At 48.9% G+C, this 25,470-nt stretch overlaps 1 protein-coding gene and 1 long non-coding RNA gene across 4 annotated transcripts in view; both read right to left on the reverse strand.

The window, feature by feature from the left end:
- Positions 1-25,470, reverse strand: part of GAS7 (growth arrest specific 7) — a 247,581-nt gene that overhangs the window by 184,297 nt on the left and 37,814 nt on the right. The gene's annotated exons all lie outside the window — the stretch shown is intronic.
- The window catches only part of LOC138846210 (uncharacterized), a 37,214-nt gene continuing 36,094 nt past the window's right edge, over positions 24,351-25,470 (reverse strand). Inside the window, exons 2-3 of the long non-coding RNA XR_016224295.1 lie at positions 24,926-25,020; positions 24,351-24,581 (exon numbers count right to left, since the gene is read on the reverse strand). This is a non-coding gene — a long non-coding RNA (uncharacterized LOC138846210). The remainder of the gene's footprint in view (positions 24,582-24,925; positions 25,021-25,470) is intronic.

A 25,470-nucleotide genomic window follows, 5' to 3' on the forward strand; every position in this document is an offset into this window, starting at 1 on the left:
ATGTAAGCTAAGCATTTCCCTGAGCTCTGGGAGCTGCCTAAGCAAATTAACTGAGCCAGAGGAGGGTGTGGGGGTGGGGGGAGGGTCTAGGAACCTGATTTGCAGCCAGGGGATCAAAAGCACAGGTAAAACAGCGTGGGGCTTTGTGACCGGCATCTCAGAGTACGGAGGGCGCATTTGCAGAAACTGAGCTCTCAACCTGTGGGGCCCAATGCTTTCTCCAGGCAGGTGGTGTTGGAACTGAGTCAAATGAGAGGACGCCTGGAATTGCTTGCTTGGTGTCAGAAGTGATCTGTGGGGACTGGCACTGTGGGGTAATAGGCTAAGTCTCTGCCTGCATCCCCTATGGGCATTGGTTCAAGTCCTGCCTGCTCTACTTCCAATCCAGCTCCCTGCTAATAGCCTGGGAAAGCAGGAGAGGATGGTCCAAGTCCCTGTGTCCCTGTACCAGTGTATGAGACCTAGAAGAAGCCCCTGACTCCTGCCTTCAGTCTGGCTAAGCCCTGGTCATCATGGCCATTTGGGAGTGAACCAGTGGATGAAAGATCTCTCCCTCCCTCTCTCTCTGTAACTCTGCTTCTCAAATAAATCTAAAATAAATAAATTAATTAAAAAAGTGACCTGCGTTGTGAGTGCAGAGTATGAGAAACCAAGTCTGAGGTTTTTCCTTCTACACCTAAGACATGTTTAGCACATTAATATTTCAAAAATGAAAACGGAGACAATCATCTTTTGAGGGAAGCTAACAAAACTCTACATTTATCCGGAGCCATAAAATAGCCCGTCTCGGGATTGGATCCATCTAATCTTATGCTCTCCATGAAGACTCAGAAAAACAGACATAAAAAGGATATTAAAATGCTAAGTAGAAAATAGAAATGCTATCGAAAACCAACAGCCAGGACCAGGGTCACGTGGAAACTGCGGAGGAATCCCCATTAAAGACAGGAGCGGGCCTCCCAGTCGGCATCCTCCTGGAACCATAGATCATCTGTGCACCATTTTAAAACATAATTAAATTTCACTCACAATAACAGGATGAAATATCAACACCCTTGGGATAAATTAATGCAAGGAATACACAAGCCCTACATGAAAGAAACTGGGTTCCGGAGGGCAGTGTCGGACCTCACTATGGAGAGACACCAAGTTCCTGGCTAACCTCAACAGCTGTGAGATGGCTGAGTTTTTCCTACCCCAGGTCCAGGGGCAAAGACACCAGACACTCTTCATTTCATTTAGTCCTTTGAATCGATAACTCGCGCCAGAGCGTCTTAGTATGGTTATCTCCCTTTCACAGAACAGGCGAAAATGAGAGAATTCCTCCAAGCCACACAGCAAGGAAGCCAGGACTGAAATGCAGACGGCTTCAGCTCTGAAGCCTGCTGTCTTTCCCCAGGGCTCATCCACTTGTCTTCAGAGGTATGATGACTTTCTCGTGCGTCAACATGGCCAGGCTGAATGCTGGTTCCCAGAATTCCTTGCTTGCTCATTCTAGTCACAGGAGAGCAGAGGAAGGTTCTCGGGAGATGTGATGGGCAGATAGGAAGCTTACAGCTCACAGGTTGAGTTCTGATCTGCAGAGGCAACTGACACTCACCTCCTAGGCCTGAAGCAACAGCTGGGCACACAAGAGCCTCACCTTCCCCTGGGTCCTCCTTCAGCTTTACCAACTCCTAGGCTAGGGTGTGTGTGGTCAGCTCCATGACAAAGGGCGCTGGCTCCTGCAGGGCACCCTCATCACGGCAAAGGCGACTTCAGCCCAGCCTTGTGAGGTTCTAGTCCGTGCCCACAGGTTCCAGCCCACTTGTGATCTTCCCTTCCTGGCTTTGCCCTGCAGCTTCAAGCTCTGCCATCAGACATGGGGATGACAGCCCAACGAGCCTGCTTAGCCAGCCCCACAATGGCACAACTCAGATCCCTTCAAAATTTCTCCTTGAAAACTTGAGTCACTTAGCCTAGCACGGGGTAAGATATCCATATCCCATGTGGAAATGCCTGGGTTTGAGTTCCAGCTATAGCTCCTGACTCCAGCTATGGTCTAGGAAAAGCAATGGAAGATGGCATAAGTGGGAGGCCTGGAAGAAGCTCCTGGCTCCTGCTTTCAGATTGGCCCAGCCTTGGCCATTGTGGCCATTTGGACTAGCAGATTGAAAATTCCTCACTCTCTTTCTCTCTCTCCCTCTCTCCTTCTCTCCCTCTCTCCCTCTCTCTCTCCTTCTCTGACTCTGCCTTTCAAATAATGAAATACATCTTTTTTAAAAAATAAAAAATGTTAGTTCTTTTTGTTCTGATAAACACTATTCAGGATAATCTTATCACTACTCAAAACAAACCAGTCCATAGGAACTGTCCAAAGAAACAGGATGGAGGATTTTATAAAGTCATATACTTGTTATAAAGATAACCACCAGCACTCAAAGGAGGTTGTAAACCTTTCAAATTATCTGAAGAGACACACACACACACAAACTAAAGTCAGTAAAAGCCACCATGAAGTAACATATTTTTAAAGATTTAGAATCAGAAAATATAACATAACATGAGGACTAAAACCAACCCTGATTCTTATAGAAAGGTTCTTGGCTGTCCCCAATATATTTCCAGCTTACATAATTTCAAAAAGAAAATTCCATGCAACTTTGATCAAGCAGTAGAGCTCTCTTTGGAGGCCCAGGCAGGATTCACGGGGGTTTAGCTATGAGTAACAACAGGGTGTAGGTCGTGAAATTACACACACAGTCGTACACACACACACACACACACACAATCCAGATATGCTTAAATCCCGACCCCCAATCCCTCAGCACGTGATGGTTCTGGAGACAGGATTTTCACAAAGGTGGTTCCCTGAGGATGAGGTCAGGAGGGCAGGCCCTGCTCCCACGCCCCTAGCCCTCACGCTCATGCTGGGAACTCAGCCCCAGTCTCTCTCCCTCATTCTCCAGTCCCTCTGCTTCTTCTTTAATGACTGCAACTCTCTGCTCAGAATGACCTCACTGAATTCGGGGAGTGGCACACCAGGAAGGCCAGAGTCACAAGACCCGGGAAGACCCAGAGTGCAGCTAGCACCCCCACTGACCGCTAGCATCTCAGTGCTGGCTCTCAGATCCTGATCAAAGTCATGGCCATCTACCCAGGGACCCCACCCACTGAGACCGGGGCTCACCTTTACCACTGCAAAAGCAACATGCTGGCCCCAGTCACCGACCAATCCAAGAAAGGCCACAAGCTGAGCACTGCCCAACCCCAAGTCTGTAAAAATTCACTGCCCTTAATCCCTCAGGGACTCTGGGAATTGAGCAACAGCCGCCGGACTCCTTCCTCTGCATGTTGTTAATAAACGCCATGCTAGTGCCAGAGACTGCCTGCTGCATGTCGTACAAGCAGACCCCGTGTGGGGGATATCCTGTAACACAAGGAGGACACAGACACGTACAGAGGGAACACCACGTAAGGACCCAGAGAGGACAAGCCATGGAGAGAGGACCAACCCTGTTGGGATCCTGATCTCTGACTCCCCTTGGAGAATGCAAATTCGGTGGCTTCCCACCAAGTCTGCAGCACTGTGACCACAGCTGAGCTATCCCACCCCATCTGTCTTCTGGGGTACAGGGGCGAGGGGGCTTGCAGTTGGTGCCAAGCACGGGGAGGAAGACAGGGCCGACAAGGAAGGGGCTCAGGTAGGCCTGACCTGACCCCCCATCCCCACCAGGCCCAGAGTTGCGTTGCCATTGGCAGGTCGGGCTGCCAGGGCTCTGCTCCACACTCCAGGAGCTTGCAGAACTGGGTTCTCAGAGTGGTGGGACAGCGGGGGAAGTGGGATCACAGAGACTCTGGTAGCTCCAAGGACTCCCCGGGGTTAGTGGGGGAGGGTTCTGCACACTGGCCCTACTTAGGGTCATGTACAAAGCCGAGAAAAGGGGCCTGCATTAGGCACAACAAGCCAGCATCCCGTATCAGAACACTGGTTCAAGTCCCGGCTGCTCCACTTCTGATCCAGCTCCCTGCTAATGTTCTGGGAAGGCAGTAAAGGATGGTCCAAGTGCTTGAAACCCTGTTATTTGGATGGAGGCCCAGGGTCCTGCCCTCAGCCAGGACCAGCCATGGCTGTTGTAGCCATAAATAAATCTTTTTTTTTTTTTTTCCAAAAATCGGGGGAATGTGTCACCTGCTTCCCCCAATTTCCCTAAATCATGGCAGCCGTGTGTTCTGGCCTCGGCTGCTGGCATGCTCATCCACAGATACCCAGCAGGACGATGAGCCTCTACCTTTTCCGAGCAGTGCCAGGCCAAGGGCACCATCCCAAGGAGAGAGAGAGAGAGAGCAACTCTGATGAGAGCCCAACACTCCTCCCATCCACGGTTAGGGACCCTGGATTCCATGAAAGGTTATGAGATCAGCCCTAAGTGATCTCCGCAGACCACCAGAAGCACGAGAAAGAGTCTGGAAAATGAAAAGGACCCCTCAGTGAAATGCCTGGGACCGGAAGTGCTTTGGATTTAATGTGGGTTTTGTTTTGTTTTGTTTTGTTTTTTTTTCCTTCTGGAATATTTGTACCTACATAATGAGGTATCTTGGGGATGGGACCCAAGTCTAAACAGAAAATTCTTTTATATTTCATATATACTTTATATACATAAGCCTGGAGGCAACTGTATACAATATTTTTAATGATTTTGTGCATGAAGCAAAGTTTCATGGTGTGGAATTTTCCACTTGTGGCATCATGTCGATATTCAAAAAGTTTTAGATTTTGGAGCAACTCAGATTTCGGATGTTGGGTTAGGGATGCTTCAACCTGTATGTAAAGCCACATCTATGGAAGCCAAATTTCTCAAAACATAACAACACACGTGCTATCAATTCAGCTCAACGAGAACTGCATAGCAGGCAGAACTGGCAGAAGTCATGACTCCTACCTGCCTTTGACCAGAATTCTCTGGAAACCAATTGAGCAAGGAAAGGAAGAAAAGTGCTTAACTGGAGCCACCTAGAACCAAAGACTATGGGTGTTTTCCAAGGATGTATGGAGAGTTCCCACACGGAAGCCTTGCAATGCGGCTGGAGCATTCCATGGAGAAGGTGTGGGAAAGTCTGGTGCCCTCAGGCAGGGGAGAGAAGACCCACAGAACACCCACTGCCCGGCTCTGGCACAGGGCCTGGCTGGGCTCAAGGCCACACACACACTCCGGTGTCTGGGGCTGGCAGCCAGGGGCACCCAGACAGGTCCTGGTACAGAGCAGAGCCACACGGCTGCCTCTGCTACATGCTCCAACGCACATCAAAAGGAAGGAAAATAAACCTAAAAAAGGGCCTACTGGGAAAGTTATACAGAAAGAACAACAGAACGCCGGGCTCCCCTGCAGCAAGTCATGCTTGGGTTACTTTAAGCAAATGGTGATGGGGAGGCTCAGAGGGAGTCTAAGGTCGGAGGAGCCACCCAGTCTCATCCCAAGGAAAGTTACGTCCAGGAAGCCAGGCAGTGGAAGCGTGGATGGAACCGTACAAGGCCATAGAACCAAACACCAAAGCCCCATTGGGCCCTGGTGGTCTGTCGGGCACCATGTTGGGGATCAAGGACACCCAGAGCCCCCAAGGTCAGGCGCTGAGCTCTCCAGGTGCACAGCCCTCTCGATGCCCGGACCCTGGCCTGGGGACAAGGCCAGCAGCAGGTCTGCTCCTTGTGCTGGGGATACCGCTACACCTGCTGCTGAGCAGTCAGTGTGGCTAGGCCAGGAGCAGCAGCCAGGGGGCCCACACCTTTGGGGAATGAGGCAGGTGGAGCAGCAATGCCTTTTCAGACCCCCAGGAAGGCAGGACGGCCCCTGGTCCTCCGTGGGTTCAGTGGAGAGGAATGGTGCGCTCTTTTGCTTCTGTGGGCACAAGAACCACTACCTCAACAGTGAGAACTTGGCCTTGGTAGTCCCAAGGCCAGGATCATGCAGAGAAGGGTCCAGAGTGCAAGTGTCCCTTGGTCTTTTTTATATTTATTTTTGTTGTATTTGAAAAGGCAGAGATGAGACAGGAAGCTGGAGGGGCAGCTGAACCACCTGGGGGGGGGGGGGCGGGGGAGCATTCCCATGACCTAAAGACCTGCAAGATTGAGGCTCTGCAGATAAACAGCCCTGCCTGGACCATGCTCCTGTTGGTTTATTGGGCCTGGGCTGACCCGAATTGACCAACAGGGTTGTGTCCTGAGAAAGGCACCGTCAGGTCATTTCATCTGTGTGCAAATATCCTAGCATGTACTTGTACAAGCTATGACAGCCACAATGTCACTGGGCACTATAATCTTATGGGACCATGGCCCAATCATTGACTGAAACATCCTTATGGCATACCAAGTCAAGAGGTACCTATTAAGTCACAAATTACAGCAAACAAGAAAAAAGCCGAACATTCTCTTCAAATCCTTATGCAGGCCAGCGCCGTGGCTCAACAGGCTAATCCTCCGCCTAGCGGCGCCGGCACACGGGGTTCTAGTCCCGGTCGGGGTGCCGGATTCTGTCCCGGTTGCCCCTCTTCCAGGCCAGCTCTCTGCTATGGCCCGGGAAGGCAGTGGAGGATGGCCCAAGTGCTTGGGCCCTGCACCCCATGGGAGACCAGGAGAAGCACCTGGCTCCTGCCTTCGGATCAGTGCGATGCGCCGGCCGCAGCACACTGGCCGCGGCGGCCATTGGAGGGTGAACCAACGGCAAAGGAAGACCTTTCTCTCTGTCTGTTTCTCTCACTGTCCACTCTGCCTGTAAAAAAAAAATAATAATCCTTATGCAGTGCATGACTGTATTAAACCAAAACTAGGAATAAGAAATGGGGAGCTTCTACCCTTTACGGCCTAGTGTACCCATATCTATACACCCACCTCTCTCCCCCTCCCAGGAGTCTCTCTACAAAAGATGCCCCCAAAGAAAGCCCTGGAGAACAGGTCCTGGCTGCATCTGCTGAGCGATGACTGATGTTCACATCTGTCTTTACAAGACAAAAACCTCTTAAAAGACAGAGAGTGTGTTCTGTGGAACCTGGCCACTCAAAGCTGGACCACAGACCAGCACCATCTGCAGTACCTGCGGCTTTGGTTTGAACATTATTTGTCCCTCAAATGCGTGCAAACTTGCAGACCCTAAAGTCAGTTATAGTAAGAATGTGGGCTGGCACTGCAGCTCAATAGGCTAATCCTCTGACTGCGGCGCCGGCACACCGGGTTCTAGTTCCGGTCGGGGCGCCGGTTCTGTCCCGGTTGCTCCTCTTCCAGGCCAGCTCTCTGCTGTGGCCCAGGAAGGCAGTGGAGGATGGCCCAAGTGCTTGGGCCCTGCACCCGCATGGGAGACCAGGAGGAAGCACCTGGCTCCTGGTTTCGGATCAGCGCGGTGCGTCGGCCACAGCGCACCGGGCCGGCTGCAGTGGCCAGTGGGGGGGTGAACCAACGGAAAAAGGAAGACCTTTCTCTCTGTCTCTCTCTATCCACTCTGTCAAAAAAAAAAAAAAAAAAAAAAAGAGAGTGTGGAAACTTGATCCAACTGTGGTGCTGAGCAGGTGGGCCCAGCCAGATGCGCTTGGGTCAGTGGTGGCGTTGTTGCCCTTGGAAGGAAACACTCAGGACAGGGTTGTTGTAAAAGCTGAGTTAGGCCCGGCTGCTGCCTGAGCTTCCTGGTTCACCACATGATCCTGCCTCTGCACCTGCTCCACCGTCCTCACCAGATGCCTAATCACGGGCCTGATCCTCCAAAACCTTTTCTCTTTATAAAGTCGGTTTCCTCGGGTATTTCATCATAGTAACAAAAAGCTGACAAGTACACCTAGGAAAGTCGTCCGAAATGCAGATGCTCAGGCCTCCTACCAGACCTACTCAGTCAGGAGCTCCAGGGGTGAGGCCCAGCGATCCATCCCATGACGCTCCCCCTAGGGAGCTGTGCCCTGAACAACCATGGCTCAACACTGACCACTTGGCTCTCCCTCCCTCTCTGTGACTCTGCCTTTCAAAAGAAAGAAATAAATCTTTATTAAAAAAAAAAAATGAGGCCAATGCTGTGGCATAGCTGATAAGGCTGCCGCCTATGGCACTGACATCCCATATGAGCACCAGTTCAAGTCCCGGCTGCTCCACTTCTGACCCAGCTCCCTGCTAATGGCCTGGGAAAAGCAGCAGCAGATGTCCCAAGTGTTTGGGCCCCAGCCACCCACCTGGGAGACCTAGATGAAGCTCCTGGCTCCTGGCTTTGGCCTGGCACAGTGCTAGCCACTGCGGCCATTTGCAGAGTGAACCAGCAGATGGGAGATCTCTCTCTGTCTCTCCCTCTCTCCCTATAACTCTGACTTTCAAAGTAGATAAACAAATCTTAAAAACAAAAACTGACCACTCGGGTAAGAAACAGGCTAAGTTGCAGGCAAGGGTTCGCTGTTCTGTAATTAGACAATTAACACTGCTTCATTGAGGACCTTCTATTTCCGAAGCTGGGCATGCTAAGTCAAGATGTACCTATTAAATCACAAACAGAGCAAGCAAGAAAAAAGCCAAACATTCTCTTCAAATGTCTAGCCACCTGGCTGACTTTTAAACATGTTAATTACAAACAGTTATCTATTCCTACTCAATTAGCTTTAAAACACTGCACTTTCACTCATCATACTTGCCCAAGTTCCAATGTGTGGCTGGCTCATGGCTCATGAATAAACAGATAGGTGTTTTCACACCTCCGGGCAGAGCCACAGCAGCGGGGCTGGGCAGGGCGGAGGCAGGCATGTATGTGTCTCCGTGTTTAATCACAGTGGCGTATAAATATACAGCCACTTCTCCGTAACTCACAGAGAGCCCTCAGACAACCTCAAGGAAACCATTTCTATAATACTCAGACAAAAGGAAACATCCCCAAAGTTTCTATAAATCGTTTTCGATCCCACAGCTGAGCCCCATGCACCAATTTGGAATTTACTGGCTATTTAAAGTAACAGGAACATAGTAATATTTCCTCTTAGAGCTCAGAAATAGGGCTTTTAGATTAGACACATGCATAAAGATAGAAAAGAAACTTGGAAAAAATACACTGGGTATCTGGCTTCACACACACACATTCGGACACAGTGATTCCCTCTCATGCCAAACATCCAACTATGACCTTTACCAAAGCCAACATTGGACTTCCTTACCAATGTGATTCTTTAAAAAAAAAAAAAAAATCAGAGTCCCTTCATCCATATTTTAAAACGAGTGTCAACGCTGCCAAGAAGTCATCATAAACAGTGCACACAACGCCGCGGCGCAGGGTCTGAATGCCTGGTCTGTCCTTCCCCAACTGCCACTTTCCAGACTTGCCCCAGATCACACATTCGGAGTCTCCCAAAAAGCGAGATTTCGGGAATGGCAGCTGCTAGTGCTGTCCACTCCCGGGGCTGCTGCGAAGGCTGGGCATGGATCACGCGGGAGGGCACCCTACTAGCCAGCAAGCACACGCACCCCTCACCTGCTGCCTGCAACAAGCATTTTCAAATGAGGAGCTGGGAAAAGAAGAAATCCAAACTGCCTGGCTTTTGCATTTTTTTTAATCTCCTGCTTGTGTTTGGGTGTTGGGATTTACTTTTAGGGGGGTGAGAAGCTCATTTGGTGGTTTTGGTTAATATAGGTTCTTCCCCACCCACACACACCTAGGACAATCCCTCACTGCTGTTGAAGACTCCTCTCTAAGGAGTGGATATTCAGCCTGCTGGTTAAGGCGCCTGCATCCCAGACTGGAGCACCTTAGTTGGATTCCCAGTCCTGGCTCCCGACCCCAGCTTCCTGCAAATGCGGATCCATGGGAGGCAGCAGGGATCGCTCAAATACTTGAGTTCCTGACACCCAAGTGGAAGACCTGGACTGAGTTCCTGGCTCCTGGTTTGGGTCTCAGTCCAGCCCCAGCCACTGGGGGCATTTGGGGAATGAACCAGCAAAGAGGAGCTCTTTCTGTGCCTCTCAAAATAAATAAATGAATGCATAACTAATTGCTAAAGATAAGGTTTCTCTCTTAGAATGTTAGATGGCTCTGGTGTCCTCGATGATGAAAAGACATGGGGACACCTGGCCGGTATGAACCCCTAAGCCACCTCCCCAATCCAGAAGGTGTTTGGAGGTACAGGAGCTTAAACAGAAAAGGATCCATTCGTGAGAACCTACTGTTTCCCATCTCAAGAGTTTTAGGACCCCGCAGCTACAGAACATGAATGCCAAGTGACATTTCTGCAACCATCTACAAGCGACACGTGAGGAAGAGGAGGGGAAGAGGTAGGAAGCATCTGGCAGTGCCTCAAAAACTGAACACACAGTCGTCACAGGAGCTGACAACTCCTCTCCTGGGTCCACACCCAGGAGAACTTAAAAATTCACATCCACACGGACACGTGCACACGGGTGTTCCTAAATTGTACCCGAATGGCCATCTCCTGGTGAGAAGGCAAATCATAAATGAGTTGTATCCATGAAATGAAATGGTCTTCAGCCATAAAGAGGGAACAGGCACTGAGATGTGAACGTTGAAAACGTGAAGTGCAAGGAGCCAAACACACAAGGCCACATGTTGTAGCATTCCATGGATAAGAAATGCTTAGGATAGGCAAGTCCAGAGACAGAAACGGATGCGTGGGTGCCAGGGGCAAGGAGAAGGGAGATCGGGGAATGACGGCTAACGGAATAGGTAGGTCTCTTTTGGGAGTGATAGAAATGTTTTGAAGTTAGTGAGTACATGTTGCAGACACGGATATACCATAAACAACTGAAATGTGCACTTTACAAGAATGGACTCTGGGCCAGCGTTGTGGCTCAATGAGTTAAGCTACCAACTGAAACGCTGTCTCTAGACTGAGTACTGTTAGAGTCCTGGCTGCTCTACATCTGATCCAACTCCTTATTAGTGTGCCTGGGAGAGCAGCAGAAGGTGGCCCAAGTGCTTGAGTCCCTGCCACCCATATGGGAGACCTGAATGGAGTTCTAGCCTCGGGCTTCATCCTGGACCAGCTCTAGCTGTTGTGGACATTCGGGGAGTGAACCAGCAAATGGAAGACCTCTGTCTCTCCTCTCTATCACCCTGCCTTTCAAATAAATAAATAAATAAAAACTTAAATAAATGAATGAACCTTGTTGTGGGAATTATATACCAATTTTTAAAAATCAGGGGAAGAAAAGGAGTTAGGGAGAGTGGTTAAACAACTCACCAGGAATTTTAAAAGGGAAGTGCATTTGGCCTAGCAGTTAAGTGCAGGTTAAGATGCCCACATCCTATATCGGAATATCTGAATTTGAGTCCCAGCTCCAGGTCCCAACTCCAGCTTCCTGCCAATGTACACCCTGTTAGGCAGTGGTGATGGCTCAAGTGCTTGGGTCCCTGCCACCCATATTTCCATGTTCCCATCTGGTTTGGGTTCCCACTTTCCAGCTTTGGCCTGCCCAAGTCCTTATCATTACAGGCATTTGATGAACCAGTAGATGGGAGCGTGCACTCTCTCCCTCTCAAATAAATGTAAATAAATAACTAGCCAGATAGCTAAATGACAGCCCTAATGATGATGACTTAATAACTCCCAAGAGAAACTCAGGTGAGTACACACTCAGCTGATTTCACCCTATGCACTCTCTCGAACCCTTCAGCTTTTTTTTTTTTTTTTTTTTTTTTTTTTTTTTTTTTTGACAGGCAGAGTAGACAGTGAGAGAGAGAGAGACAGAGAGAAAGGTCTTCCTTTGCCGTTGGTTCACCCCTCAATGGCCACCGTGGCCAGTGCGCTGTGGCCGGCACACCGCGCTGATCCGATGGCAGGAGCCAGGTGCTTCTCCTGGTCTCCCATGGGGTGCAGGGCCCAAGCACTTGGGCCATCCTCCACTGCACTCCCGGGCCACAGCAGAGAGCTGGACTGGAAGAGGGGCAACCGGGACAGAATCCGGTGCCCCGACCGGGACTAGAACCCGGTGTGCCGGTGCCGCAAGGCAGAGGATTAGCCTACTGAGCCGCGGCGCCGGCTCTTCAGCTTTTTCTTTTCCTTTCTCCCACTCCCCGCCCTTATCTCCTTTGCCTCTTTTCTGTCTTGTCTTTTTGCCTTTCTTCCATTTCTTTATCTCCCTTAACTGGTTAAATACCCAAGGAAAAAAAAAGCACTGGTAAAAGTAAGCAGTGAGTCTTTTTAATATAAGACAACCTTTGGCCGCCGCCATGGCTAATCCTCCACCTGTGACGCCGGCACTCCAGGTTCTAGTCCCAGCTGGGGCAACAGATTCTGTCCCAGTTGCTCCTCTTCCAGTCCAGCTCTCTGCTGTGGCCCAGGAGGGCAGTGGAGGATGGCCCAAGTGCCTTGGGCCCTGCACCCACATGGGAGACCAGGAGGAAGCACCTGGCTCCTGGCTTCGGATAGGTGCAGCGCTGGCGGTGGCAGCCATTTGGGGGGTGAACCAAAGGAAGGAAGACCTTTCTCTCTGTCTCTCTCTCTCTCACTGTCTAACTCTGCCTGTCAAAAAAAATTTTTTTTAATAAAAATATATAAGACAACCTTCCTCCTTGGGGCTAGCAATGGTCAATAAACACCGGTGGGCAGCTGCAGCACAGTGCAGTGTAGTAGGACTCAGGCATGAGGCTGAAGGATTTGAATCCAGATGCCATCATGGTGTGACAGCAAGCAAGCTACCTCTATGCCTCAGCTTCCTCACCTGTAAAGTGGGTACAATGGTACAGACTATCCCAGGAAGTGGCTGTTAGAATTAAAAGGGCTAAAACAATGGCTGGCACACAGCAGGTACTCTGTCAGTGTTTGATAAATAAGATACAGAAGTCCCTGGTTGCAGGCTGCTTCTGCAGTTCCCAGTGCTGATTTATAGGCACTCCTGGATGTGAAATTTCTTCCAAGCATCATTTTCTAAATGCAAAACTGACACACGTTCATTGTTGCTTGGTGTGACTTTTGCCTTATTAAATATTCTTCTGCATCATTTAATGGCAGCATGGTGTGTGACTGTAGGAAGATGTTGCATGCACATTTCAAATACAGTGTTCTGCTTGTGACATTTTACTTGCAAAACACTCAAGAGAGGATCATTGCCACCTTCCAGGAGAGAAGTGAAAAGAGAGCCAGGACTTCCAGCTGTGAGTGGCAGGAACCCCTCCCCCTGATACCCAGGTCTTCATGCTCTCCCTGACTTTGCCCTATTCAGAACCCAACTGTCCCTAATAATCACACTAATGTGTAAATGATTGGAGCGCTTCAAATAACTGCCTCTGTCACAAGCAGCCAGCCTCCCTAGAGACACCAGCTCCAGCCAAGCTCCTTGGCCCGTGTCCCATTGTTATCTCAAGGATAGGCGTCCCACCCATGCCCTCTTCCCTGGTGGTACCACTTTTCTCTCCTCCCCACCCCCACCCACCCCAAAACCAGCCCAGTTAGTCCTTAAAATTCAGAGGCAGCCTTTGGGATGGTGCTGGAGAATCTGGAAATTAAACCATAAAGTGGTACTTCTAAGTTTTGTGTGCACTTACTCCTTTGACCTTCAAAATAACCCCGAGAGAGATACGCATTATAATGGTCCCACTTTCAGAAGAGAAATCTGAGACACAAGAGGTTAAGTCATCTACCCACAGACTTACAGCTAGATGGTGGCAGAGTTGGAATCGAATCCAGCACTCTAGTCCCAGAGTCTACGCTCAGAACCCCTAACCCACTGAGGCACAGACAAAGGCCAGGCCACTCCCAGGAAACATACAACCTCTTCTCCCCCAAGCTCCTGGCTGATGCCCACCCCATTCTACCTTCTGCTCTCGGCCATTCCACTTCCTTTCTTTTCAACTACCCAGCCTGGAGTCTGGGTTCTCCACTCTGACCTGGCTTCTTCCCCAGCTCTTGAGTGACTGTTCCTTCGTGCTTGGCACATCCCTAGCTCTGCCACAATCCCTCTCTCTCTGGTCCCTGGTAATACCCTCCTAGTGAGCACCTTCTGCAGCACCTCCATCCTCAGGAGCTCCTGTGGGCTTCCCCCACTTGCTAAACCCACAGCCCCTCCAGCACACCCCTACATCTCCTAACCCCTGCAGCCACAGCCCACGAGCACCCCCTCGGCCTCTGTTTCATTGACTTAAAGCCAAGGAGAGGAAGGATCTACTCTGTTCAAGACTCACGGCCCCACGTCTGCATTTGATTTCAGATCAGTTCCCAGGCCAAGAAAGCTTTTAGAGTCTATCTTAGAGCAAATGTTTCTGCATGTTAACAAGGGAGAGAGGTCTAGAAACACCTCTGGGCTGGTCACTCCCTACTTGCCCATCAACACCTACTCTCTCCCCTTCTACTCACTCTGAACCCGGATGCACTGGATCTCAGGAGGCCCCTGCTCCTGGTTGCTCCTAGGTGGGTTTGGTCAACAGGAGGCATAGGTGGGTGATGGAGTTGGGGAGGACAGTAAGGCTGGAGGCTGGCAGTAACCAGGATTTCTTTTGCGCAGTCCCCCAACCCATTACGGACCCTCCTCCTCCTGCCTCTCCTGGGTGGGCTTCACTGGCCCTTACCTCTCCCAAATGTCAGTGAATACCCCTTTCCCTAGGCCATTGCTACCTTCACAATTATGGATCCGATCCCCCCAGGATCCCTGATGAGACCCCTCGATGATGTAATGGATGCATGACAGTCACTCCAGACAGGCTCTTGGTGAAGGCAGGGGCTACTGGAACCCTGGGCGTCAGGACAAATTGGTGATCACTCCTCTTAACCACACCCTGGTCAGTGTCGCCTTCACAGAATGACATCTGATAGGAGAAACAGAAGACTAGTTGAGGACATGGGGGACCTTGCTTCTCCCCACCCCATTCCAGACGGACAGGACCCCCCAGAGATGGAGGCAACATCTGCCGCTGCAAGACCCACAGCAAACTGGGGGCAGGGCCTGACGCCCTGCAAGGCAAGACCTGTCACCCTGCGAGTTGACAAGGCGAATAATTTTTTTAAAGATCTGCTTCTGTCGCTGCCTCCAAGAACAGCCCTGCTTGCATCGACACCCTCGCCTTCCTAGATGAGGGGTGAGTCTGGCACCTGCATGGGGAGCTCAGTCACACTTCCCCCTGGCAGCTCTTGGTCACATCTCTTCATCAATCTCCTTATAAACCTGCTAATGATCTGGAGTTCTCCCACTAGGCCGACACTCGTCAAAAGAAAAGTTACGTAAGTGGAAATGATTAGAAGACTAGGCTTCAAGCAGCAGACTTAGAAAGTTTCCTGCTCTCCTCAATTTGGGGATGAGTTTTAACAATTCAGCATTTCCTCGCTGCTGACAGGGGAGGTCTCGCAGGTGTGAGAACGCACGCTGCTTTACGGCAGACGTCTTGGAACGAGGTCTGTTGTAGGTCCCTGGTCCACTCACCTGTCCGCTAGACTCGTCCACTTGCCCCTCCCCCTACACCAGAAATGGTAAAAGCCACACTGGGCCGGTGCCGTGGCTCACTTGGCTAATCCTCGACCTGCGGTGCCGGCACCCCGGGTTCTAGTCCCGGTTGGGGCACCGGATTCTGTCCCGGTTGCCCCTCTTCCAGTCCAGCTCTCTGCTGTGGCCAGGAAGTGCAGTGGAGGATGGCCCAAGTGCTTGGGCCCTGCACCCCATGGGAGACCAGGAGAAGCACCTGGCTCCTGCCATCGGATCAGCGCGGTGCGCCGGCCATAGCAGCCATTTCAGGGGTGAACCAAAGGAAGGAAGACCTTTCTCTCTGTCTCTCTCTCACTGTCTAACTCTGCCTGTTAAAAAAAAAAAAAAAAAAAAAAAGCCACACTGCACAGAACACAAAGCGGAAACCCAAAAGATCAGCGAGCCTGTTGCAAGGTGCACAGTATCACTGGCCATCAGGAAGATGCAAAGCACACGTCAGTGTGACTTGAGAATGGAAAATGTAACTCAGAGGAGTGGCTGCTTCTTGATAGGGTTTGAGCTTTGTGAGTGTTCACCTTTGTCAGAACTCAGCAGATGGGGGTGCGCATGTAGCCTAGCAGCTGAAATACCTGCACCCCCATCTCAGAAGTCCTGGGTTCAAGTCCCAGCTCCTCTCCCCGTCTCCAACTTCCCACTAATGCAGACCCTGGGAGGCAGTGGATGGTGGTCCAAGTCCTTGGGTCCTAGTCACTTACATGGGAGACCAGAATGGAGTTCCTGGTTCCTGATTTTGGCCTGGCACAGCCCTGGATGTTATGGCCATTGGGGAAGTAAATCAGGAATCAGTGGATGACCAGTGTCTCTCTCGTTCTGCCTTTCAAGTGGCTGAAAGTAAGGACAGACAACAGCATATGCAGATAAGGAACTACAGGAACTCAGTGCTGCTGGCAGTGGAGAACTATCTGGCAGCATCTATGAAGCCCAAACATACGCTCTACACTCTCTGTGACACAGCAATCTTGCTCCACATGTGCACATGCGCAGACTTCAAAATGTTCTTGGAAAAATGGAATTAAAGTTTATTTCGTTGCAAGAAAATTTTTAAACCATCATAATACACATTTCCCATGAATCTTTTTAAAGCATTTATTTATTTAATAGAAAGACAGAGAGACAGAGGGGGTAGGAGACAGAGATTTTCCATCTGCTTGTACATTTTCCTCGGCCTTTTTGAAGATCAATCCTATACCCAACTCAAAGAGTGTTGGTCCACCAAAAACACATATGAGAACTTTCTGAGCAGTATCATCCATAATAGTGCAAAACAACGTAGGATAAACAGTTGGTGGTATAATCACTTTATGGTGACAGGCTATACAACAATGAGAGTAAGCTCCGTCATTCACAAAACAGGTGACTCTCACAAATACGACATTGAAGCCAGATCCCCCCCACCTCCGATCACCATCACCTCCCCCCCAAAGTGCTTCCTCTATGTTCTCTCTATGTAAAATTCAAAAGCAAGTAAAATTAATACATGGTACACCCACAGAAACTAAAACCACGGTCTCCTTTGGAGGAGATACAGATCCGGAGAGATTTCTGAAGCCCTGGTCTACGTCTTGGTGTGATGGCCATGACATGAGGCTACAGCATGTGAAAAAGCAACAAACTACACATTTGTAATGTGAACATTTTCCTGCATGTAGGTTGTACTCTGATTTAAAAATTATGTAGAAAATTATTTTTAAAAGTAAAGGAGGGGCTGGCGCCGCGGCTCAATAGGCTAATCCTCCACCTAGTGGCGCCGGCACACTGGGTTCTAGTCCCAGTCGGGACGCCGGATTCTGTCCCAATTGCCCCTCTTCCAGGTCAGCTCTCTGCTGTGGCCAGGGAGTGCAGTGGAGGATGGCCCAAGTGCTTCGGCCCTGCACCCCATGGGAGACCAGGAGAAGCACCTGGCTTCTGGGTTCGGATCAGCGCGGTGCGCTGCCCGCAGCACGCCAGCCGTGGTGGCCATTGGAGGGTGAACCAATGGCAAAGGAAGACCTTTCTCTCTGTCTCTCTCTCACACTGTCCACTCTGCCTGTCCAAAAAAAAAAAAAAAAAAAAGTAAAGGAGAGATCTTCAGGCAGTTTGTAGGAGTTTGAGGCGATATGCATATTTTTATTGTCCTCTCTTTGATTTTTATACCTACTCCAATTGCCTGTTTAAAATATGGACATTAAGGCAAGAAAAAGAAGTAAGGGGCAACCAAATTGGAAAGGGGGAAGCCAAGCTACCACTGTCTGCAGATGACATGATCTTATATAGAGACAACCCCAAAGACTCCAACAAAGAACTGTTAGAATACACAGAATCATCAAAGTTACAGGATAAGAAGCTCTTGTACAACTAACATTGTTCCATACCAATCATCTGAAAAGAGAAATCAAGAAAGTAATCCCATTCCCAACAGCTACAAAAATACTAAAATGCCTGGGAATACATTTAACCAAAGAGGTGAAGAATCTTTACAATGAAAACTATAAATCACTGATGAAAAAATTGAAGAGGACATAAAAAAATGGGAAGACATCCCATGGTCATGGATTGGAAGAATCAACATCATTAAAACGTTGCACACTACCCAAAGCAACTTACAGATGCAATGCGATCACTATCAAAATCCCAATGACATTTTTCATAGATGTTGAAACAAAGCAATACAAAAACCTGTATGGATGGGACCAGCATTGTGGTGTAGCAGGGAAAGCTGTTGCCGGTAACGACATTGGCATCACATATGGGAGTGGGTTTGATCCTGGCTGCTCCACTTCTGATCCAGCTCCCTGTTAAAAGCAGCAGAAGATGGTCCAAGTGTTTGGGCCCCTGCCACCCAAAGACTCAGGAGCTTGCTGTTTCTTACCCAAAGGTAGGAGACCCGGATGAAGCTCCCGGCTCCTGGCTTTGGCCTGACAAAGCGCTGGCCTTTGCAGTCATTTGGTGAGTAAAAGCAGATGGAAGATCTCTCTCTTCGTCTCTCCCTCTCTCTGTGTAATTCTTTCAAAATAAATGCTACTTCAAAAAAAAAAAAAAAAAAAAGACTTGTATGGAACCATAAAAGATCTTGAATATCTAAAATGATCTTGAGCAAAAAGAAAAAAGCAGAAGGCATTATACTATCTGAGTTTAAAAATACATTACTGGGGCCGGCGCTGTGGCGCAGCAGGTTAACGCCCTGCCCTGAAGTGCCGGCATCCCATATGGGTGCCAGTTCGAGACCCGGCTGCTCCACTTCCAATCTGGCTCTCTGCTGTGGCCTGCGAAAGCAGTGGAAGATGGTCCAAGTTGCTGGGCCACTGCACCCGCGTGGGAGACCCGGAGGAAGCTCCTGGCTCCTGGCTCCTGGCTCCTGATTAGCGCAGCTCCGGCCATTGTGGTCAATTGGAGAGCGAACCATCGGATGGAAGATCTCTCTCTCTCTTTCTCTCTGCCTCTCCTCTCTATGTGTAACTCTGACTTTCAAATAAATAAATCTTTAAAAAAAATGCATTACAAAGCTACAGTAATTAAAACAGCTTGCTATTGCCATAAAAACAGATCCATTGATCAATGGACAGAATAGAGACCCTAGACATAAATCCACATGCCTATGATTAAGGGATCATGACAAAGGTGCCAAGAACATGCATTAGAAAATGGACAGTCTTTTCAATAAATAGTATTGGGAAAATTGGATATCCACATGCAAAGAACGAACCTTGACCCCTATCTCTCACCAGGCACAAAAATCAGCTTGACATGGATTAAAGACCTCAATGTGGATGTAAATCTTTGAAGCCATTAGAAGAAAACAAGGACATTGGAATGGACAAGAATTTTCTTGACCAAACCCCAAAAGCACAAGAAATAAAAAAAGACAAATGGGATTTCATCAAACTAAAAAGCTTTCACCCAGTAAACAATCAACAAAGCAATGAAACAACCTACAAAATGTCAGAAAATATTCTCAAGCTAATAATTTACAAGGAATTACTATCCAGAATCCATAAAGAATTCAGCTCAGTAAAAATAAAACTTAATTCAAATCCAATTTTAAAATAGGTCATAGATCTATACAGGCATTTCTCAAAGGAAGACATACAAATGGCCAATTGGTGCATGAAAAGAATGCTCGGCCTCCTTAACCACCAGGGAAGTGCAAATCAAAACCACAATGAGATGTCACCTCACTCCAGCAAGACTGGCTATTACCAAAAAGCCAACAGAGAACAAGTGTTGGTGCAGAAGTAGAGAAAAGAGAACCCAGCAAACTCTGAGCGGCAATGTGAATCGGTAGTCACTGTGTCCGAATGGAGGTTCCACTGAAACTGTGGAGGTTCCTCAAAAAACCCGAAAATAGCGCTTCCACAGGAAGGAGTGATCCCACTCCTGGGGATATACCAAGGGACATGAAATTCACCTCTCAGAGAGACATCTGCCTCCCAGTTCACTGTGCAGAATTCACAACAGTCAGCAAAAGAAAACAACCCGGCTCCATCCACTGATGAACGGATGAAGAACATGGGGGACATGTACACAGGAGAACATCGCTCAGCCATGAAAAAGGGTGGATTCTGGCCATTCATAACAATACGGATGGAACCGGAGATGGTTTTGTTAAATAAAATAATCCAAGCACATAAAGAGAAGTATCACATGATTGCACTCATATGTGGAAACTAAAGAAAAACAAGTGCTATCAAAGAAGTTCAAGATATAACTGGTTACCAGGGCCTGGCAAAGAAGTGGAGAGAGAGGGACCGGGAAAGGTTGATTGACAGGAATTAGGTTACAGCCAGATACAAGCAAGAAGTTCTCGGGTTGCATTACACAGTAGGGTGAAGATAAATAATGTTACCTATTGCTTCTTTATTTCTCTATTAAAAAAAGCCTAGATGATAACATTTTTTCTTAGTGAAAACTGCACATCACACAATGTATACATGTAATGAAACATCACATAGTACCCCATAAACATGTATTATTTTTATATGTTTGTTAAATATTTTAATAAGTTTTTTAAAGATTTATTTTATTTATTTGAAACAGAGTTACACAGAGGCAGAGAGAGAGAGAGAGAGAGGTCTTCCATCCGCTGGTTCACTCCCCAGATGGCCGCAATAGCCAGAGCTGCGCTGATCTGAAGCCAGGAACCAGGAACCTCCTCCAGGTCTCCTACGTGGGTCCAATCCACTTGGACCATCCTCCACTGCTTTCCTAGGCCATAGCAGAGAGCTGAATCGGAAGTGGAGCAGCAGGACCAGAACCAGTGCTCATACAGGATGCCAGCACTACACACAGTGGCTTCACCCACCATTCCACAGCACCGGCCCTATTTTAATAAATTTCAAAAAATATATGGATATTAAGTGAAACACCTGTTAAAACAGGATCCTGTAGAGCTGGGAAGATCACATATATCTTCAAAGATCTCACTGAAGTCAACCACTATAGAGCTGTTGGGAGCTAAGGGTTAGAAAGATATACAGATGTGCCCAACTCACTGAAAGGCAAAGCCACCCCTGGGCCTGTGAACCGCACCTCCCCGTCTGGCAATCTCTCTGTGACAGAGCAAGCACCTGCCATCTCACCAGGTCCACCCGGGCTCATCCTTGCCACCTGGCAGATCACATCACATGTTTACCATGTGGCACCTCCCTGGATCACAAGCCTTCAACAGCACACAGTAGGCTGCAAGCCACAGAAATCTAAAAACAGTTTTAGAGACAGACAGCACTGTGCCTCCACACAGGCACACAAAATGAAGATGTGATGGTATCAATCAGCTCATCTAACTTGGAAGTTCAGGAGTGCACAGCCTTCAGGTACCAACGGATCCAAAAAACATTGTCTTAGCTCTGTCTTCTTTTTATTGATAGCCTCATTCCCAAATGCATGATGGCCACAGTTACTCTCAGCTTGAAGGACCCCAGGGAAACAAAGGGAGAGGTGGTATGGTGAGGGGAAGCTCCTCCTTCCTCAATTGCATAAACTCCTCTCCCCAGAGAGGGAGGAATCAGAACCAGCCTGGGTCACTTGCCCATCCCTGGTCCACTGTGGCCAGGGTGATTTGGTCAAGCCTGGGTCCAATCCACTGAAAATCAACTCCACCCAAACACTCACTTTCTGCAAATCCTCTGCACCTTGAGTTCCCAGAGGAAACTCAGGAGCCACTGTCAGAACAAGAATGAGCAACAGCCAACCACAAAGGCCTCCTACAGTGAGCAGTCATCCTGTCCTCAACTCAGTCATCAGAACAGAATTCTACCCTGTCAACGGGAAGGGAAGGTCGCAGGCTTTGAACTTGAGCTTCCTGCAGGCTCATGTTCCCACACCTTCCAGCTGACCGCTCCACGGTCCATCCCAACACATCTCAGTTGTTCCATTCGGTCACTAAGATTCACATTTAAATCAAATATGCCCTCCAATCCTAACCAGAAACATCCAGTAATAGATGAAACAGGCCGATTTGCCAACCTGACTTATAAAGACCCCTTCCCAGCATCCTCACTGGACCCTTCCTTAGGGCCTCTCCCTGAGGGTGCAAACACACCCCAGACACGGGCTGGGTTACTTTGGAGATGTACTTGGCTTAGGATCCTCTCACTCTGGCAGCCGGGCTGAGGAAGCCTGGCTCAGGAGTACACAGCCCACGTTGAGAGGGCTGGGCAGACAGTTCAGAAAGGAAAGGAACTCCTAGCCCCTCTCTCCAGTAGGGACCTGCAGATACTTGCTCAGTGCCAACTGCTCCTGGCCATCACTGCCTGAATTTATTCAAAGAACATAATTGATCCTTTGAGTTTTCTAGGGCCCTCCCCCCCCCCAACTCATTCTTTTTATTTTAAAGATTTATTTGAAAGGCAGAGAGAGAAAGAGAGAGAGATCTTTCATTTGTGGCTCACTCCCCAAATGGCCACAATGCTCCCTGCTAATGGCCTAGGAAAGCAGCAGAAGGTGGTACAAGTAGCTGGGCTCCTGCCACCCATGTGGGAGACCCAGATGAATCTCCTGGCTACTACCTTCATCCTGATCCAGGCCCAGCTACTGTGGCCATTTGGGGTATGAACCAGCAGATGAAAGACCTCTCTCTCCTCTCTTTCTCTCTCTCTCCTCTCTTTCTCTCTCTCTCTCTCTCTCTTTCAAATAAATAAATCTTTTTTTTACAAGCTCAATCTTTTCATGTCATGGACCATTTATCATGTTGCTTTTCCAAACATATACACAGTGAGAAAAGACAAAACCATATCTATGAATCCATATCTTGCTTTACAATAGTAGCTTATGAAAAATGTTTCAGAATGTGAGCAAAATAAGCCTATCACAAGAGGGCAAATATTATGTGATTTTTTTTAATATTTTATTTCATTTATTTCACAGGTAGAACTACAGTGAGAGGGAGAGACAGAGAGAAAGGTCTTCTACCCACTAGTCCACTCCCCAAAGGCCACAACGGCTGGAGCTGGGCCGATACGAAACCAGGAGCTTCCCCCAGGTCTCCCACGTGGGTGCAGGGGCCCAAGGACTTGGGCCATTTTCTACTGCTTTCCCAGGCCATAGCAGAGAGCTGGATTGCAAGAGGAGCAGCCAGGATTAGAACAGGCGCCCATATGGGATGCTGGCACTGCAGGTGGCACAGCGCCAGCCCCTATTATGTGTTTCTATTTACATGAGGTACCTACACTAATCCAGTTCACAGGGACAGAAAGGAGAGCAAGAAAGCACGTAGCCTGGCAGGCACCGTGGCTCACTAGGCTAATCCTCCGCCTTGCGGCGCCGGCACACCGGGTTCTAGTCCTGGTCGGGGCGCCGGATCCTGTCCAGTTGCTCCTCTTCCAGGCCAGCTCTCTGCTGTGGCCAGGGAGTACAGTGGAGGATGGCCCAAGTGCTTGGGCCCTGCATCCCATGGGAGACCAGGAGAAGCACCTGGCTCCTGCCATCGGATCAGCGTGGTGTGCTGGCTGCAGCATGCTGGCCGCGGCAGCCATTGGAGGGTGAACCAACGGCAAAGGAAGACCTTTCTCTCTGTCTCTCTCTCTCTCACTGTCCACTCTGCCTGTCAAAAACAAACAAACAAACAAACAAACAAAAAAACATGTAGCCTGTTGGAGGCCTGCATCCATGTTGGAGTACCTGGGTTTGGGTCCTGGCTCCAGCTCTGGATTCCAGCTTCCTGCTAATGGAGACCCTAGGAGGTTGCCAGGGGCTGGACGGAAGCAGGGGATGGGGGCTTGTTGTTTGGTAGGTAGAGTTTCTGTTTTCCAAGCTGGAAGAATGGTAGTGACGGATGATGGCAATGTCTAAACAACAGCGTGAATATGAACGCTGAACACCACTGACCTGAACCCTTAAAAATGGGTATGGTGCCAGTGGGCATTGTGGCACAGTGGGTTCCATTGCCACTTATGATGCCCACATCCCATAATGGAGTGCCAGTCCTCATGCTGGCTTGTCCACTCCCAGTCCAGCTCCCTGCTGAAGTACCTGGGAAGCAGCCAATGATGGCCCAAGTACTTGGGCCTCTGTCACTCGTGTTAGGAGAGCTGGATGGAGTTCTTGGCATCTGGCTTTGAGCTAGCACAGACCTGGCCTGTGCAGGCATTTGAGGAGTGAAATCAGTGGATGCAAGATCTCTCTATCAACTCTCAATCTCTCTCTCTCTACCTTTCAAGTAGATAATAATAAATAAATAAGCTTTCAAAAAATTAATAAAATGGGTAATTGGCAAATTTTATGTTATGGGTATTTGATCATATTTTAAAAATAAATAATAAAAGACAAAAAAGTACATCTGCAAAGGAAAACATCAACTAAAATGAGATTTAAAGAAATGAAAGATCTCAGTATGCGAACATGCTAGAGAGGAATTCACAGATTAGAATCACACTGGAAGAAATAAACACACTTATCCACTACATCTTTCACTTGCACCTGCTCCAGGTCTCTCTCTCTCTCTCTTTTTTTGGTGGAAGAAAGTATTTATTGCAAAGCAAGGATCCGGGACTTATTGCTTCATTCCTGGGCTCCCTGAGCAGTCAGGGCCGAAGGCTCTTCTAGACTGAAACTGGGGCTGAGAGATGTGTGATCAGCTCATGTCCAGGTTCCCGGCTGGTCAGTGGAGCTCATGGTGATCTTCCCTCCTCGATTAGTCAGTGATGCTGTGACCTTTAGGGAATTTATGATGGCCAGGTGGGCTCCAGTTGGTCTGGGGGTTACATGAAGGTGACGGTTACATTCTGCCCAGGCCTGGAATTCCCTTACATAAATCACTCCAGGACAATACTGGCCATCAAGATTCTTATCTATTGGAGAAGCAAATGACTCCTTGAGTCTGGTGATAAGAACCTTGTAAGGCCAGCTGGGGACAGCTGTACTACTCCCTTAAGTCAGTGGTTTCCACTCTTCCCCAAGGACTAATTTTTTTTAAATCACCCCTGCACCTTACCCCAATCCTTCTGCCTCAGTTTACCAATAGGCTTGAGTGCTGACAAGCCCTGGGCTCTGATCCACCCTTGGCCTCCCCATCCCTCCAGCAAGCCCCTTACTTGCCCCACACAGCTGTGTGACTCTGAGGGTTCCTGCTGAGGCACAAACACAGGATACCAGTTTCTGGCTGATCTTAGGTCGGTAAGTCCACTCCTCACCTGCCAAAGGAGCAAATACAAAACCCTGACCTCCTGGGTATGGATTAATTCAGATAGTGAGCACGTCACCTGGTGCAGTGTGTGCCTGAGACATGACAGATGTCACTAGCAGTGCTCCAATCGTCTACGATGTCCCAGCACAAGTTGTCTCAATGTCTACCTGCAAACACCTGGAAGCATCACCTGTTCTGACTTCATTAGCCTGGGTTTGGTCTGCACATCCACTCCCAGTTACGCCTCCCAGCGTGCAGCCAGGATTAGAACTAGGGTCCCTCTCCCAGGGGGCATTTGGCCTAGGAGTGAAGATGCCCGTTGGGGTACCTGCATCCCACATCAGAGAGCCTGTGTTTGAATCCTGGCTCTAGCTCTGGCTCCTGATTGCAGCTTCCTGCTAATGCAAACCCTGGGAGGTGGCAATGACAGCTCAAGTAACTGGGCTTCTGCCACCCA

Source organism: Oryctolagus cuniculus, chromosome 17 (assembly GCF_051225735.1).
Source record: "Oryctolagus cuniculus isolate XC-2025 breed Fujian yellow rabbit chromosome 17, ASM5122573v1, whole genome shotgun sequence".
Taxonomy (NCBI): domain Eukaryota; kingdom Metazoa; phylum Chordata; class Mammalia; order Lagomorpha; family Leporidae; genus Oryctolagus; species Oryctolagus cuniculus.